The sequence below is a fragment of the Zea mays genome, chromosome 5 (assembly GCF_902167145.1).
Source record: "Zea mays cultivar B73 chromosome 5, Zm-B73-REFERENCE-NAM-5.0, whole genome shotgun sequence".
Classification (NCBI taxonomy): domain Eukaryota; kingdom Viridiplantae; phylum Streptophyta; class Magnoliopsida; order Poales; family Poaceae; genus Zea; species Zea mays.
In genome coordinates, this window is record NC_050100.1 from 54,459,922 (window position 1) to 54,477,262 (window position 17,341).

Consider the following 17,341-nt stretch of genomic DNA (forward strand, 5'->3'; position numbering starts at 1 on the left):
ACTCTATATATAGAGGATCCAACAGCGTTCTCTAAATTTAGAGGATTGTTTAGAGGACGTTGTTGGAATGAGTAGAGGACGTTCTGATCCTCTAAATTTAGGGTATAGAACCTTTTAGAGTTCCTTATTGGAGCTAGTCTTACAGGCTATACGCTAGTATAAACAAAATGCAGAGCTTGGACACTGAAGAATTGCAAAACAGAGCGATGCATTTTGTTTCTTCTCGCCACTGGCCACTGCGCAGTTAGTACGTTACGGCCGGGCGACGGCAAGGACACGGTTGACGTTGCAAGTTGGACGTGCGTACTGCCGTGACTCGTGACGCTGATATTTTCCGTCTTGGAGACGTGGCAGCGACGCTGGCAACAGGTAGTAACAGTTCGGTACACTGTGGACCGACCTCTCCCGGCGGTTCCGTTCGCCTTCGGTCGTCGGTGTCAGCAGGGCAGGGCGGTCCGCAGTCGGCACAGGAGGAGCGCCCTTTTGCTGCCAGTAGAACCAGTGGCCGAAATACAAACAGAAAAATAAAATCTGCAAGTTACATATTGCAATTTTCTCTTTTTGAAGCCGACCGCGCATGACCCTAATTTGTTCAAGTATTAATGTACTATTATTTAACAGTGCTAGGTTGGGCATGTTTAGCCAAATATGATTCGTTTTCTAATGCATTATGTTATGATTGCCTTGTCTCACTATCTTTCAGATGTTTCAATTGTTTTATTTGTAGTTCATGAATTCTTGAGTTATAGACGTAATCGCCCATTGTAGTTTTGACGTTTTGATGTTTTTTTTATTATTGATGGTTGTATCTAGTTGTTTGTTATATGTTAATTTCTTTTGTTTTTATAATTGAAGCTAGGAAGGAACAGGAATAGCTATCAACAATTTTGTAATTGGATGTTGTTGATGAGGTCCTCTATGTTAGCATGTGTTCTGTACTATCCATTTTAATGTGGTGTTACAGAGCATATATATATATATATAATATATATGTATCATCCAGAACCTCGAATGATTTCTAGTTCAACAGCTTGTAGTTTTGTTGGTGTGGCAGTTAGAGCAACTCCAACAACATAGGTAAACTGAATAGACTAGCTAAAAAAGAAAAGTCTGGTTAAAATGCATCCAACATACTAGCTTTTTACCCTTCATCTCCATCGTGCTCGGTATCTCATCCCTTTCGCTCGGCATCCTTGACGAGGGCATAGGTCTCGCCATCTCCTTCCCTCCCGCCCTCTCGGTCGTGAGAATTGGTCGTTCCTGCGCTTGAGCCCTCTCTCGCGCCCTCGCCGCCGCAGCTCCCGCACCCTCACCATCACGACTTGATCGTGCCCTTTCACAATCGTGATCTCCCTACCGGCTGTGCTTGCTGGCGTCAGGTGCAACTTGCTTCATCGTCCATGCGTCCGGCCACGATTAGGGATGGCAGTGGGTAAGGTACCCAGTGGGCGCACGAAGTCATACCCATACCCACTAGGAAAAAATTGACCCATACCCATACCCACTACCCATCATGGGTATAAAATTACGCCATACACATACCCATCATGGGTAGCGGGTACCCATCGGGTACCCATACCCATTAACATTACGATAGACATGATCATTTGAATCGCAAAAATAAGTACCAGCATAACAAATGTATCGAACCCAACATAATTTTATCACAGGTTCAACAATATTCAACATTAAATGGCAATATCATGCCTCCAAATCACACAAAACATAGCATTGATTCTACAAAACTGTGGACAAAACATAGTCATTTTATATGAGACATATAAATCCGGACCCACGTGTCATATATTAGCGGGTTCCCCATCGGGTAGCGGGTATGGGGCAACAGAGAACATACCCACACCCACCATACCCGATGGGCATAAAAAATGACCCAATAAAATACCCATGGGTATCAAAATTCGCCATACCCGTGCCCTAATAGGGTTTTTACCCATCGGGTTTCAGGTTTCGGGTACCCATTGCCATCCCTAGCCACGATGGCGACTGGACCAACCAACGGCGGCAGGCTTTGGCGTCAAGTGACGACAGCAGCTGCACAACCTAGTGGCGACAGACTTTGGAGAAATCACGGCGACAGCAGTGTTGAGCACCAAAAGTGGCAGACGGTCCGCGGCCCCGCGATCAGATCAACTCAGGTGATTATCCTTATCTCGTGCGTGGTTATCCATCTAATCACGTGGGAGTTGTTGGCTATCTCCTAGGAACAGGTTCAGACCTCCTCCCCAATAAATATAAAGGGGTACGACCGATTGAGAACCACCGAACACATTCCAATCGAATCTATCTACTTTATTTACCTTTCCTGTCCTAGAAGTAGATGTAGTGTAGTTCTAGTTGTACCCTTCCGCATATCCACCTCCACCCCTATTCGACTCTACGTCGTCTAGATTCATCTTGGGTGGCTTGCTGACCCCAAGACGACCCTAGAATCTTACCCCTCTCAGGGGCAAGATCTAGTTATCCACGCAAGGCCTATTCCTCGAATTGATCTCTTAATTCCTAGATTACTCCACGTCGTCTAGGGATGCCTCGGGTGACCTGTCGACCCAAGGCGCCCTAAGATCTCTTCCCACAGGGGCAAGATCTAGGTTCTAGCGAGAAGGAGGAACATGACCCTGCGCCATCGTGGATCGTTCGGCCCTGTGCGCGGACCATCCGGTGCGACACAGGGAAGGCGTCGCTCCTGCACCCAGGTCGCGGACCGTCTGGCCCAAAGCCGCGAACCATCCACTCCGCCGCAAAGGGCACCGCTAGGAGGTACATCCCTAGTGATTGGCGCTGCCTAGATCGGCGCCAACACACTTTTTTCCCTGCGCCATCATGAACCGTTCGGCCCTGTGCGCGGACTATCCGGTGCGACGCAGAGAAGGCGTTGCTCCTGCGCCTAGGTCGCGGACCATCTGGCCAGAGCCGCAGACCGTCCGCGCCTCTACAGAGGGCACCGCCAAGTAGTACACCCCTAGTGATCGGCGCCAACACACTTTTTGGCGACTCCGCTGGGGACCAAGGTTGCAGATCCACAAAATCAGGTTTATATGGACTATTCTAAAGATCTCAATAGTGCTTCTCCAAACAGCGACACAAGGCTGACTAATTTATCGGCCGCTGAGCATAAAAGATTAGAAGATGACATGAAGAAAATAGACAAGGAGGTCCAGTGACAACAAGATCAGGTGCTCAAGGTGGCAGAGAAGTAATTCCTCTCGCACTTCAGGATAGATTGCCACCAGAAGACCGTCCAAGAGAGGGAGATAAACACCGAGTACATGTCAGCCGTGCTGCAACAGCTCCCCACGATAGGTGATGTCAGGTCAGCCGATGATATTCCATCTATTAATATTTCTTTTGATAATCAGATTAAAAGTATCACAGAGGATATAGAGAGGATAGTGCATGCATTAGGGAAAACTCACATGCCTAATATTTTATCACATAAATTAGGCGCTGAAACAATTGTGCCAAACACATCGGTAAAAAATGGGTTTCCCCATCCATATTTTGGTATATCGATGGACTCATATCCAGGACGACCGTCACCGCCATCTCCGCTAAATGGTGGGTGAACCCTGAGCACGGCTGGACCATCCGCACACGATCTCGGACCGTCCCGCCCTCCGTCAGACCGTCCGGCACCCTACGCCGGACTGTCCGGAGTTATACAAAGCCCACCACAAGGGTCGCAGGTGTTGCCCGACGCGACCGGACAGTCCAAGAATAGTACCGGACCGTCCGATCCACTCGCAGACTGTCCGACTACACAGGTCGGACCGTCCGAAGCACCAGAAGTCGCCTGTGATCCGCCTAATACGGAAGGCCGACATAAATATAGTCGGCCACCCAAGCCCCAAGAGCTGAAAAAGTCACCTGGCCCTAAGCTTGTTTGGCCCACTAAGGCCAAACCTTCTGTTCGCTCTCACCTACACTCGACACAAAAGGAGAAAGTTAAGTTCACATTTAATATTACTAAGTGTGATAAAATATTTGATGAGTTACTTAAACATGGTAATATTAAATTGTCACATATAATTCCTTCGATTGAGGAATTAAAAGGACATGTATATTGTAAATGGCATGGCTATTTTCTTCATAACACCAATGATTGTGTTGTCTTTTGTTGGCAAATACAATCGGCTATAAACGAAGGCCGGTTGAGGTTTCAAAAGGAGGTGAGGATTGACAGGCCACATGTCCCTGCCACCACATTAGAGCCGACGAGCAAAAAAAGTCATAGTTCGGCCTTGTGTGGCCGATAAAAGCAAATATATTATCGTCATTGGTGATCCCTGCACACCAAGTATGTCACGCAGAGTGGTTACTCGGAAGGTTCCAGACAAAAGAAAGACCGGAGGCGACAGGGGGCAAGCACGGTCGGACACCCGATCACGGTCACATGTCCTGCGTACGCCGGACGGTCCGGGTACTAAGGTCGGACAGTCTGAGACAGGCGCGGATAGTCCGGCTATGATGGCCGGACGGTCCGCAGATGGTCAGAGGCAGCAACCTCAGACCATCGGACCACAACGTTTCAAAACAAGTGTTAGGAATCAAAACACTACTACAACCCTATTTTTGATCAGTTGCTTACCAAATATATGAAGAAGGCCGTTCCACGCAACCGGCCAATAAAACCAACTTAGTTCTTTGTGCATTACATCTTATTTTACTCTATTTTATTAGTACCGTTTAGATGTAAGTTATTTGTTGTAATGGTGTAAGTTAAGTGTGTGTTATTTTCTATATTTATTTTAAAATATTTTAATTTATGTTCTATTTAAATAATATTTTTATTATTTATTTGGCTTTTAAATTTTTCTTTATGTTTTATTTGTTTTCCCTTAGAAATCTTCTATAAAAATACCTGGACATCATTTATTTTTATTTTCTATGTGTTTTATTTGCTTTGTCTTTAACCCATCCAATATTGCCTATAATGGAAATATTGTGGGTTTTTTTGAATTTGTTACTCTCTCTCGCAGTTTATAATTCGTTTACTTTTGTGTACCAAGTTGCATGGACTCGTCTTATTCAAAATCTTTGAATAAAATAAATAGAAAACACTTAAGGTATACTAGGTGAGTGCCCGTGCGTTGCAACGGAAACATATAGTAGTATAGATAATGTATGTACAAATGTGTGTTATATTGCCAAAAGGACATGAGTTTGAAGTAAATTCTAAGCGAACAAATATGTGAGAAGAACAAGTACAAAATGACGAGCAAAGCCAGACAAACTAAAACCTAGGGATGAAGTTTCTCCGTGCCTCAACATGGTCCAAACCACCTTGTCAACTGATCAACTCAGTGACATGTATCGCCTCGCTATTTGTACAGCTCGATCAAATCAATGATCTGATCCACGCCACAGCCACACCACTGACTCTATACATGTACTCTGCTAGTAGAGTACTAACAAAAGTAATAAGTAAGCTAAGGCCAGACACTAAACGGACAAAAACCCTCTAGCAAGCAACCTCCCGAATAATCACACCAAGCTAAGAACACTTCGTTTCGTTCATCTTTCTTTGCTCGTCGTCGTCTTGATCTTGTTGCTAAACCGGCTCTCCTGGTTCCAGCTCATGAGCATGCGGAAGAACCCCTGCCTTTCCTCGCAGGTGGATGTGCATCTCCTCCCGAAGCTGCTTCTCCTGCTGCTCTTCCGCTTCTTGCTACCGCAGTTGCTGCTCATGCTGCTCCAGCTCCCGAGCTTGGTCGCCTTCCGGTCACCGCCGCCCGCGGGGGTCACGGTGTCCCTGTCCGGCACCACTGGTGGCGCTACGCACCGGATGAGCGCCCAGTCCACGCTGGCGAAGAACGGGTGCCACTTGATCTCGGCGGTGCCATGCGTGACGCCCATGCGGCGGCGTGGGTCGCGCTCCAGCAGCAGCCCCACGAGGTCCCGCAGCTGGGATCGGATGCGTCGGCCTCGCCGTCCAGCTGAGGGTAAGTGGCCTGCTTGGAGAGGATGTTCTTGAGGGTGGCCTCCTTGGTGTGGCCCTTGAAGGGCGTGCGGCCGTAGACGAGCTCGTAGAGGAAGATGCCGAAGGCCCACCAGTCCACACCGTTGTCGTGGCCGCTCCGGCGCGCGAGATGAAGAGTTTGCAGACCAAGATTTCTAGAAGCAGAAATCTATGTTGCTGATGTGAGAAAAAAATTAAGGATGATACCTTTTCTTCTTTTCTAACATTTTGGAGTAGACATGAAGCAATCTGTGGTTGGACATCCTCACTCTCCTCAATTACCAATCTCATTATTATTGTTTCCATGCAGCATATGACGGCTTCTGAATGCCCAGAACTGAAATAAGACACAGTAAAGTTCAAAACTTGTAGAAATAATACAAAATACAACATACTTCTGAAACCAAGAGATCTGGCCTATTTAACAAATTTAGCAGCAGGACATAATAAACCAAAGATTAAGAACAAAATAAAAAAGATTCATTTATCATTATTCAATAAAATACTCGGCGTCTTGTGGAGCAATGACGAGTTTAGAATTGAAATTTCAACATTAGCAGTTAAGTAAGACTGACAAAATTACACACATATAGTTTTAGTATCTAAATAGGAAACAAATAAGACCAAAAGTAGATTATGTGATTTCATTTAACAGATCCAAGGAAAAAATGGAGCCATCGAATGCTCATGTTACTTAATAAATCTTAGACATATAAACTATGCTAGACAAATTTAAATGAACTTGAGAATGTATCCAGGATATATCTTAGCAAAAACAGTTTTAGTGCATCAAGAAATCCAGAAAGAAGAGAAATAGATGAAGGTAAGAATATTTAAGATAGTTCTTACTTAACAGTCCTCAAGAAGTGATGGAACATATCATTTATCAAATCGTCACATTCAAGATCTAGCATCACCACACAGGACCGAACTTTTGCGACTGTATCAAGAATTGAAGTTCTCCTTCCAAAGAAGGGGCTCTCTATGTCATCCAGATGCTTGAAGGCCTCCACAATTAAAGAGAATACATCCTAAAACCAAGTAAAAACATGTGTAAGTACAGAACAGCAGAAATCTTTTTATTCAGGGCAGACTATACCTTCACTGCATCGTCATCATATGGAGCATCTAGCGCTGTGATCCGTGTGATCTCAGATATGCATGATGCCACGACAAGTCTAATATTTGAATCAACATGGGTCAGCATCTCTTTCTTGACAAGAGCTGCAGTTGCTAGTTGAAGAGCATTTGATGTGCTTTCAGGAGGTGACTGCTCAACTTTAAGTAAACACTCCTCAACTTCCTGCATGAACAAACCATCAACTTGATGACTTCATACAGCTAAAAAATGAAATATGGAGCAGTGGTGAATAAAATTGTCGGGGACCGTTATTAGGGGTACCCTCAATGCTCCTTAATCCGGCTGGAAAACATCTTCAGAACACACCATAAACGACTGATAAAGCGCAGGCCTCGTCTACCAAGGGACGCGACTTCATCCGAGCCCGGCCTCGGGCAAGGACGGTAGTCCCGGACGGATTCACGCCTCGACCGAGGGTCCCCTCAGTCAGCAAACGCACCCTCGGCTCACCCAAGGCCAAGCTCGAGCAGACTTTGTCGTGCAGCGACCTCGCCCAAATCGCCTTACCAATCGACCGTATCACATGCGCATTTAATGCGAGGATCGCCTGACACCTTATCCTGACACGCGCGCCTCAGTCGGCAAGGTCGAAGTGACCGCAGTCACTTTGCCCCTTTACTGACCGTTCTGATAGGAGGACAGCGCTATTCACCCCGCTCCGACTACTGTGCCAACCAACAGGGCAAGACTAACAACAGTCGCGACCACTCCCGAGTTCAGCCTCGGGCGCAACAAGAAGGTCTCCGCCTCGCCCGACCCTGGGCCTCGACCTCAGCCTCGGCCTCGGGAGGAGGTCTCCGCCTCGCTCGACCTCAGCCTTGGCCTCGGGAGGAGTCGCCGCCTCGCCCGACCTCGGTCTCAGAATCAACTACGCTACAGGGGAGACATCATGACCCTACCCCTGGCTAGCCACCTCAGGCTACAAGGGAACAAGACCGGTGTCCCATCTAAGTTACTCCGGTAACAGGTAATGATGGTTCCCCGCATGCGCCCATGACGTCGGATTGCTCTCAACCCCCTACGAAAGCAAGCAAATGTCAGCATGATCCATGTCGCATCGCCAGCTATGCTTCTACAGGGCCCAAGGCACTTCTCCGCCAGCCACGTTAGCACATAGCTACACCCCCATTGTACAGCTGGGCATCTCCTTGTATCTATAAAAGGGGATGTCTAGGGCCTTCCTAAGGCACGTTGACACACGTTGATGTCGAGATTGAGGGAGGCGGGCAGACGAGATAGGCAGAGACGGACGCACGCAAGGACTCTCTCCCTCTCCCTCGCTCTCGCCCTCGCTCTCTCGCAACGCTTGTAACCCCTACTACAAGCATCCCCCCGGTGCAAGATAATATAAGCCTCATCCCTTCGCTTGTGTTCCATCTTGCATCAACCCATCTGGACAGGGGCACGCGACACTAAAATTCACTAGTCAGTCCGGTTGAGGCCCCCCCGGGTCCGAAACACCGACAGTTGGCGCGCCAGGTAGGGGGTCGCTGCGTGTTAACGAATACTTTCCCGTTGAAGTTCCAGATGGGTAGCTTTCAGCAACCTCTTCAGCCCAAGACGGTGCTCCGCTTCGGAAGTCTCGAGTTCATGTCCCTCGACGGCGGCTACGACATGGTACTGCTCCCCTCGCAGCATGACGACGGTCGTCGGCCCGCCCGGCGGAGGCGAACTCGACGACGGCACTCCCCGCGGCAGAAGAGGAACACCTGGGTTTGCCCCGCCACCCTCCTCGCCGGAGGAGATGGAGACAGGGCAACCATGGCCAGGCAGGAGGCAGCACCTCATCGGCTGTCGAACCAGAGCGAGTCGACGACACCGACACCCCTGTGGGGGACATGTCGGGCGTTGTCCTTGCACCTGAGACAACGATGGATGTCGCATCCCCGCAACGTGCCAACCCCAAGCGGACTGATGACGCCAACACCCTCACAAAGGACTTTCTAGGCGTTAGCCTCGTACCTGAGATAACGGTGCAGTCCGTCCCCGACGCGACTGTAACACCCCAGGTGTTACACAGGGTGTCCACCCAGGGCTACCCCTTTTAACCTATTATCACATGAGGATTGATATGGGCAAAGTACATCAAACTTGGAATTCAAGGTCCTAAGCAAGTGCAAACCATCTTGGATATCATGCCCTAGCTTGTCATGCACATCTAAGTGGGGAATTTCCCAAAACCCTAAAGCAAACCCCTCTTGGGCAATAGGAACCCTAATTGAAGCTAGGATCAAAAGGTCATGTAAACCTTATGATCATGGCTTGGGCCAAATATAAAAGTTGTAATATGCTTCATAACCTACAAATAATAGTCAGGAAGTACCCCCAAAAAGTTTTCAGAAAAGCCCCAAAAAGTTCACCAAAGGTTGAGCACAAGGGAAAAATTCAGAATTTGCCTAAGTATAAAAACTAACCCTTGAACAAGATCCCACATGTTCACCTTAATCCAAAATTCAAAACACTTCGACCCAAGTGACAAAGTGGCGCCAAATTAACCCTAGAATGCCCTGGAAAGAGGTGACACCTACCCTAGGGCGTTTGACACGACTTGGCACCATTTTTGTCTCGATTTGGACATGTCTGACACAGCCAACTTCCCACCCTCATATCTCTCTAACCCGACCACATCTACTCTTGGAACTCACATGAACTAGGTAGCTCTAGGTGCAGGGAAGAGATCTCCCACAGGCGATAGGGTAAGATTCGTACGTTTTGGCCGCTCAGCAGAGGGAAGAACACGGGCAGAAGCAACGAGCCACGTGTTCGACGCGCTCTGAGCTCGCCAGAGCACGCCCGCGTGCGCCCCCGTGTGCCCCGCGTCGCGCCAAACGGTCAGCCGACGCCATGGCCCGCGCCCGCGCCTATAAAGCCCAATCGGGCGTCGACTGCACTCTTCCGCACACCCTCAAGCCTCACCGGAGCTCAGTTCACCGCCGTTTGCCCGTGCGCGGCGTGTCCGCGGCCATCCGAGCCACTGCCGCCGTAGACCGGCCAGCCCAGCCTTCCCCAACCCCGTCCAACCCTCTGAGGCGAGTGTGCACGACCCAGTGAAGCTCCCCGAGCGAGGAATCGAAGCCTGCTTCGCCGGAGAGGCCAGTCCACGGTCGCCGGAGTTCGCAACCCCGCCGGAGTACGTGGACCGGGTAATCCGCTCAACCATTTTCCGATTCCTTGCACACACAGTCTCTACGTTACCCCGTGAAGCTCACCGTGCCCTTGGATTGAACCAGATCGCCGTGATTTGGCCGGTACACTCGCCGCCGACGAGAACACCCGCCTGCGCACGTGGACCGAGCGATTCCGGCCATCCTCGCCACCGAGCCGCACCTCGCTGTGACCGCCAGAGCCTCCCCGAGCCAACCCTGCCCTTCGCCGGACCCATCTCGCCGCCGGTAAGCCGCGCCACCCTTTTCTTTCCCGCGGGTACTGTTTACATTGGGGGAAGGACTGCGGGTGAGAGGAAGAGAAGGTCAGGGGGCTTTTTGAACTGTGAGCGACCCAGGGGAATAGTGGCGCAGGGGTAGATTTGTGCGGGTTGATTTAGTTTAAATCTAGGGACCTCGGTGTAAACTGTTTTTCCAGGAAACTCTTATTAAATCTATTTTTAAATTGAACAGAAACTTTAAAAAATCATAACTTCTGTTTAGTTCATCCAAATTTGGTCAAACCAATTTTGCCAGAATTTAAAAAATGTAAACTACTTAAGAAAAATATAAAAACCCCTATGTACTACAGAAAACTTTAGGGTTCTAATGTAATTATTGTTTTGGCCATAAGCTAAATAATAGGGCAAAAATTAGTTGCACTATTTGACTAGGGTTAGAAAATTTTGGAGAAGTTTATATCTACCTACTGATCTGTTTAAAAATGTTAAACCTCTCTGTCCACCCCATTAAGTTAGTTTTTGCCCCTTATTTTACAATATGCTCAAGGTTAAGAAAAATAGAAAATGTGATTTAAACAATGAACTAGAAGGCACCCCTATTTTTGTTAGGGTACTTATTCAATATAGTTCACTGGAAAAATCTATCCTACCCTGGTTTAGTATAAAATAAGTGGGATACCTTTTATTTGAATAAAACAAGGAAAACTTAGAAAAACCCTACAAAAATAACCCCAAGGTGAAAACACCCCCACCTTTGGGATAGTTAATTTTTTATTATTAAGAACTTAGAAAAAATATGAAATCTGCTGTTTGACATTTTTCAAATAACCATGTAGTAGAAAGTACCTTTTAGGCATTAAACCTTAGAAAATCATAACTAAATAACCACCCCTTAGCTTTCTGTGATTTTTGGCACAGAAGCCTATTTTTACTGTTAGATGTCAACAAAAATAACCTTTAGGACAGAACCCACCTCTAATTAAGAGTTGTAGTACAAGGTGGCCCATTTGCCCCACTTTTATTATTTTTGTCTAAAGCACAGCATTTTTATTTGGAACCTCAACTTCCTAGAAGGGGCTATAGTGACCAATGGCAACCCACTGTAATTTTTACAAAATTTTTGGAGAAAGTTAAGCTACTGTTGTAGTTCAAACCCCACTAAAATTCATAAATAAAAATTAAAGAAAGGAAAACGAATAATGGAAATTAGTGTCATCCTAAAACCCTTGTAAATTGTCCACTGAAATATATAAAGGCAATACAAATCCCCTATGTTTATCTTCAACAAAAATCTAAACCTAGGAGTGATAAGCATAAACCACTAAAGGCCCCGCATGACCAAGAAACTCTAAGTTACTTCTTGACTTAGTTTCTTTTTAGCATAATGTTATTAAATCCTGCATAATCATGACATACATGTTCATTGCATTCGATAGACTGTAACCTTGCTGACGGAGAGTACGTCCTCGTGCCGGAGCAAGGAGCTGCTCAGGAGGTAGCCCCAGATCCAGCACCAGAGCCTGCACCAGAGGACCTGCATGCCACTGCTTTGGAAGGCAAGCCCCGGTTTTATGCATAACCTGTTATTTACGCTATTTTACTACACTTATTGATTGTAGGATTGAATGTGCACTTAAGTGTAGGAGTTGTTTGAAACCTTAGTTGCATGATCTCAGGAATCCCATTGAGATGAATACTAGTATGCTAAGTCGAGTAGCTGCTTACTATTTAGGGATCTCGGTAGAAGTCGAGTGAAATTTCTAGCACTCGCGCGAGGTCAGGACATTGATTGTACCCACTTTCATATCGTACTGATGTTGGTGTGTGGGCAACAATCCATGGGGATTGGTTGTTCACGAGATAAAAATTTGAATAAGGATTAAGGTGTGGTACCGTGAGTCGTCAAGCGTTTGAACGTACTAAACACATGCCGAGAAATATGGTAAATCGGTAAGCCTAGTACCTGATTGAACCTGGCAGTAGACTTTGCCCCTCACGCGACCTGAGACATGGTCTCCCATTCCGGTTATGGTGGGTACAAGTGCGGTCACTGCACGACGGCAGTCGGGGTCAGTGAGGCATTGTACGCCAAGGCGGTGAGCCCTGATCTGCTGACGGGGAATCGATGGGGACGGTTGATGTGTGTGGGGACGGAGTGCCCCTACATGTCGTGTGTTTAGGTTTACCTTGCAAGGATAAAAACTCGATTCGAATCGTCTGCTTCTCGCAGCTAATGAGACTGCTTGATCCATGCTGCTACATTGAGTAATAAGTGGAATTGTGCTGAGATGATACAAGATGTTGATTGCTAAAAAAATGTTTGCTACTATGTATGAGTAGATAGTACATATTTAGCCTTAAGAGAGTCACACTTAATTTGACAAAGTTAAAAACTTGATTAGAAACTCAGCTAGTGCTTTTGGCAACCAAACCCCACAGCCAAACAGCTGCATGTCTAGAGGTAGAGGAGTAGACTCCTCACACCGGGTAAGTCTAGCTGAGTATTAGTATACTCAGCCTTGCTTGTGGCATAATTTTACAGGTTCTCTGGAGGACATGGTTGCTGGAGTGACTTGGCCGTCCATCTTGCCACTGGGTTGGACTGTCGAGTGGGACCCTACCTCGGCTGAGGAGGAGCATGAGGAGTGATGGGACAGGCTTCCCCATCTCTCTGTTTAATTACCGTTAGTTTTATTCCGCTGCACTTCGAACAATGATGACTACTTTTGCAAAACTCCTATGATGATGTAATAATTTAATACTCTTTCATGCATGGTTTTATGCTTTATTGTATTTGCTCTGTGACTCACCATCGAGTGAGATTGTGGTACTTGATCCTGTCAGTGGCCGTGTCGGACTAGATCCGAGGGATTGACGGGTTATTCCCATTTAAGTGTGGTCTAGCCTCTAAGGCGGGACTTAGGCACTTAAGTTGGAATAATTCGGGCAGTTCCGCCACAGCTGGTATCGGAGCTTGTACCACCACAGAGGAATCAATAAAATATAAATACCATCCTTTTCCAAAGTAAAACTTGATAGAAACAATGTTGGATAGATAGTAGGACGAGCAGGATAGACCTAGGACGTGAAGCCTTAGGATGATAGAAGGGTAGCTAGGTGGCTAAGTGATTAGGCCCTACAGGCCACCTTAAAGGATGGGAGTTCTTCCCTATCCCCTTTACATTGATGTGAGGTCGTTCAGGACGAGCATGCATGCATTTCTAAATTAAACAAATGGATATTTGAGTAAAGACTTAAAAACAAGGTAATAACCAACTAGGTCCCCAGTACCTGTTTATTTAACTAGAGAAAGGCTGAGTTTTATTTTTCTTGTTCTTTTTATAATTCTTTTTCTTTCACTTACGCTTAACCGTACACAGATGACTTCCCATGGATCCTCAGAGGACGGAAATGCACTATCCCACACTGACGGGCTTGCACGAGAGGGCTTTCCCCGCATTTTGTGGGAGGTACTTCAGGGGGCCGGATACACGACACCCCCTTAGTACACGGTGCAGCAGTTCGAGAAGCACCGAGTGCCCCGCTGTAGGGTGAGGATGACCTTGGAGCCTCATCCCCTGCAGCCAGGCTGGCGCTCCTTGGACTCTGAGTCTTTTGGATACCGAGCTGAGGACACGATCGAGGCGATCGCTCTGCACGGGTTGACCACTTTCTGTGGATTCCATCCTTTGGAGCTGGCTACCCACCCAATTGGCTTGTTCCCCGCCGAAAGGGAGGACGACCCAATGTGGAAGGATCGGGTGGAGCATGCCAAGGATATCTGGGCCATCTACCTAGGACAGACTGCGCACTTGACTGTACGGTGCATGAATGCTCTGTACCGTCTGCAAGTGATGCGCGGCGAGGCGATGTCCCATCTGATGGCACTATTGGAGGCGACAAAGATTACGTTGGACAGCAGGGAGGAGCTTGTGGTTGATTTGTCCACTGAGATGGTGGAGAAGGATTTGCAGGTGGAGCAGCTATCCACTGATATCCAAGAGTTGGAGGAATTAGTGGGCACCAGGGAGAACACCATCGAGGTTCTCGAGGATCAGCTCATTAACACCCAGCAGCAGCTTGCCGAGGCTAACGAGCACCTGGATATGCATCACCAGGAGATCCAGGACATGGAGGCCAATGAGGACGTCGACATCGAGGGAGGAGATGAGCCTGCCTCCAGTGTGGACACCGCTGGCTCAGGGAGACCACCTTCCCCTGAGTCGAGTGTTGCCTCGTTCGCTCACTAGGTGTTCAGGACAGAGTTAGAAGTCGGCTGGTAGGACTCCTCGCAGCTAGCTTAGCTTTTGCACCCTTGGGGTACTAGGCTAGATAGAGTTGAGTCTTTTTGGGACAATTGATGTAATCGTGCTAAATTCTCTTGGAAGCATGTTTGATGGATCCTGTTATCAGTCTAAATTGGAAGGAAAAATTTATGCCTTTTTAAATTCTTTTGTTGAAATTGGAGTCTATCATTTTGCTTTTGACTCTTTTCGCCGCGATTAAATCTTGAACTTGGAGATATGGTGTTAAGTATGTATGTGGTTTTTCAGATGGCCGGGAGGCAGCGTCGTGGCCAGAATGAGCGCGTTCCTCCACCGCCGCCACCGCCTCCCACTCTGCAGGAGCTAATGGCCCAGCAGAATGAGATCTTGAGGCAGCTAGCTCAGCGTCAGCCACCACCTCAGCACTATGGTGGTGGAGACCATCAGCGTCACCCCGCGGCAGCTACCTACCAGGAGTTCCTCAGTACCCAGCCACCATTGTTCACAAGGGCAGAGGATCCACTTGATGCAGATGTGTGGTTGCGAGTGGTGGAATCCAAATTCCCGCTACTCCATGGAGCTTGCTCAGAGGTCACTAAAGTCAGGTTCGCCACCCAGCAGCTTCGCGGACCCGCAAGGACTTGGTGGGACCATTTTCTTGCCATGCAGCCAGAGGATCGAGAGGTGGAATGGAGGGAGTTCAAGGCAGCTTTCAGGGGACACCACATACCAGCCGGGATTATGGACCGAAAGCTCAACGAGTTTTTGGCACTCACTCAGGGCAACAGGACAGTGTTGCAGTATGCCCAGGCTTTTAATGACTTGTGCCAGTATGCTGGATATCACGCGGATACAGATGAGAAGAAGAGAGATATGTTCAGGAGGGGGCTCAGCACTAAGCTCCGTGACCGTCTCAACACCGTCAGGGCCAACAGCTACAATGAGTTGGTCAACATGGCTATCTCCCAGGAGGACTGCATTACAGCTTGACAGGCAGAAAAGAAGAGGAAGACCCCTGTGGCAGGACCCTCAGCTCAGCCACAGCGCTTCAGGATTGTGTCTGACACTCAGAACAGGGGACCCCAGCAGCAGCAGGGGAGATGGGTGATCCGACCACAGCAGCAGCAGCAGGCACCCAACCGCGCCCAGTTTCCAGCTCAGAGGAACAATCAGCAGCAGCAGCAGTACCGCCAGGCAAATGACAACAGGTGTTTCACATGTGGCAACACCGGGCATTATGCCAAAAATTGCCCCAGGAACCAGCAGAGGCAGGGGCAGAATGTTAATCAGAATCAAGGCAAGAGACAGAAGGTGCAAGTGAGGCAGGGCAGGCTAAACTTCACCACCATGGCTGATATTCCAGAGGGAGCACCCGTCTTGACTGGTATCTTTACAGTTTTGAATTATCCTGCTATTGTTCTTTTTGATTCTGGTGCATCACACAGTTTTATCAGTACCAAATTTAGTGCCAAGTGCCAATTGCCTTTTCACCATACCAATGGGGGTATTACAATCTCAACACCAGGAGGTCGGGTTGCCACCTATCAGATCAATAGGCACGTACCAATTAAGCTGGGTAGTTTCATTTTCAAAACCACTCTATTGATAATGGGATTGGATAGTGTGGATATCATCTTAGGGACTGATTGGTTATCATGACACCACGCGGTGATTGATGTCGCAGCCAGAGCCGTAGAGATCCGCTCCCCTTTGGATGGCGAGATCACCTTATATCTACCCGACCAGGGATGCACCCGTTCCTGTGCCTTCGTTATGATAGAATCACCAGTGGAAAGGATCCCAGTGGTCTGTGACTACCCGGATGTGTTTCCAGATGAATTGCCAGGGATGCCACCTGACCGAGATATTGAGTTCGCCATCGAATTGCAACCTGGGACTGCCCCTATCTCCAAGAGACCCTATAGGATGCCTCCCGCGGAATTGGCAGAACTGAAAAAGCAATTGCAAGATTTGTTAGACAAGGGGTTTATTCGCCCAAGTACTTCACCATGGGGATGTCCAGCATTATTTGTGAAGAAAAAGGATGAGAGTTTGAGAATGTGTGTTGACTACCGCCCTCTCAATGCGGTGACCATCAAGAACAAATACCCGCTGCCCCGTATTGATGTTTTGTTTGATCAATTAGTGGGAGCCAAGGTATTCTCCAAGATAGACCTTCGCTCGGGTTACCATCAGATCAAGATCCGTGACAGCGACATTCCCAAGACGGCTTTCTCTACCAGATATGGGCTGTATGAGTTTTTGGTGATGTCTTTCGGGCTGACCAATACCCCGGCTTATTTTATGTACCTAATGAACTCAGTGTTCATGCCAGAATTGGACAAATTTGTGGTCGTTTTCATTGATGATATTCTGGTCTATTCCAAGAATGAAGACGAACATACTGAGCACCTGCACACTGTGCTCCAGCGACTGCGCGATCATCGTCTTTATGCTAAGTTGTCTAAATGCGAATTCTGGCTGGAGGAGATCAAATTCTTGGGTCACACAATTTCTCAGGATGGGATATCAGTTGATCCTGAGAAGGTACAAGAGGTGATGGATTGGAAACC

The 17,341-nt window shown here is 47.7% G+C and overlaps 1 long non-coding RNA gene across 1 annotated transcript; it reads right to left on the reverse strand.

The window, feature by feature from the left end:
• Window positions 1–6,276: 6,276 nt before the first annotated feature.
• Window positions 6,277–7,020, reverse strand: LOC103626362 (uncharacterized). The gene is made up of 2 exons (XR_552905.2): window positions 6,827–7,020; window positions 6,277–6,314 (listed from the first exon to the last, which is right to left on the reverse strand). It is a non-coding gene; the product is annotated as an uncharacterized lncRNA (long non-coding RNA).
• Between the last annotated feature and the right edge of the window lie 10,321 nt (window positions 7,021–17,341).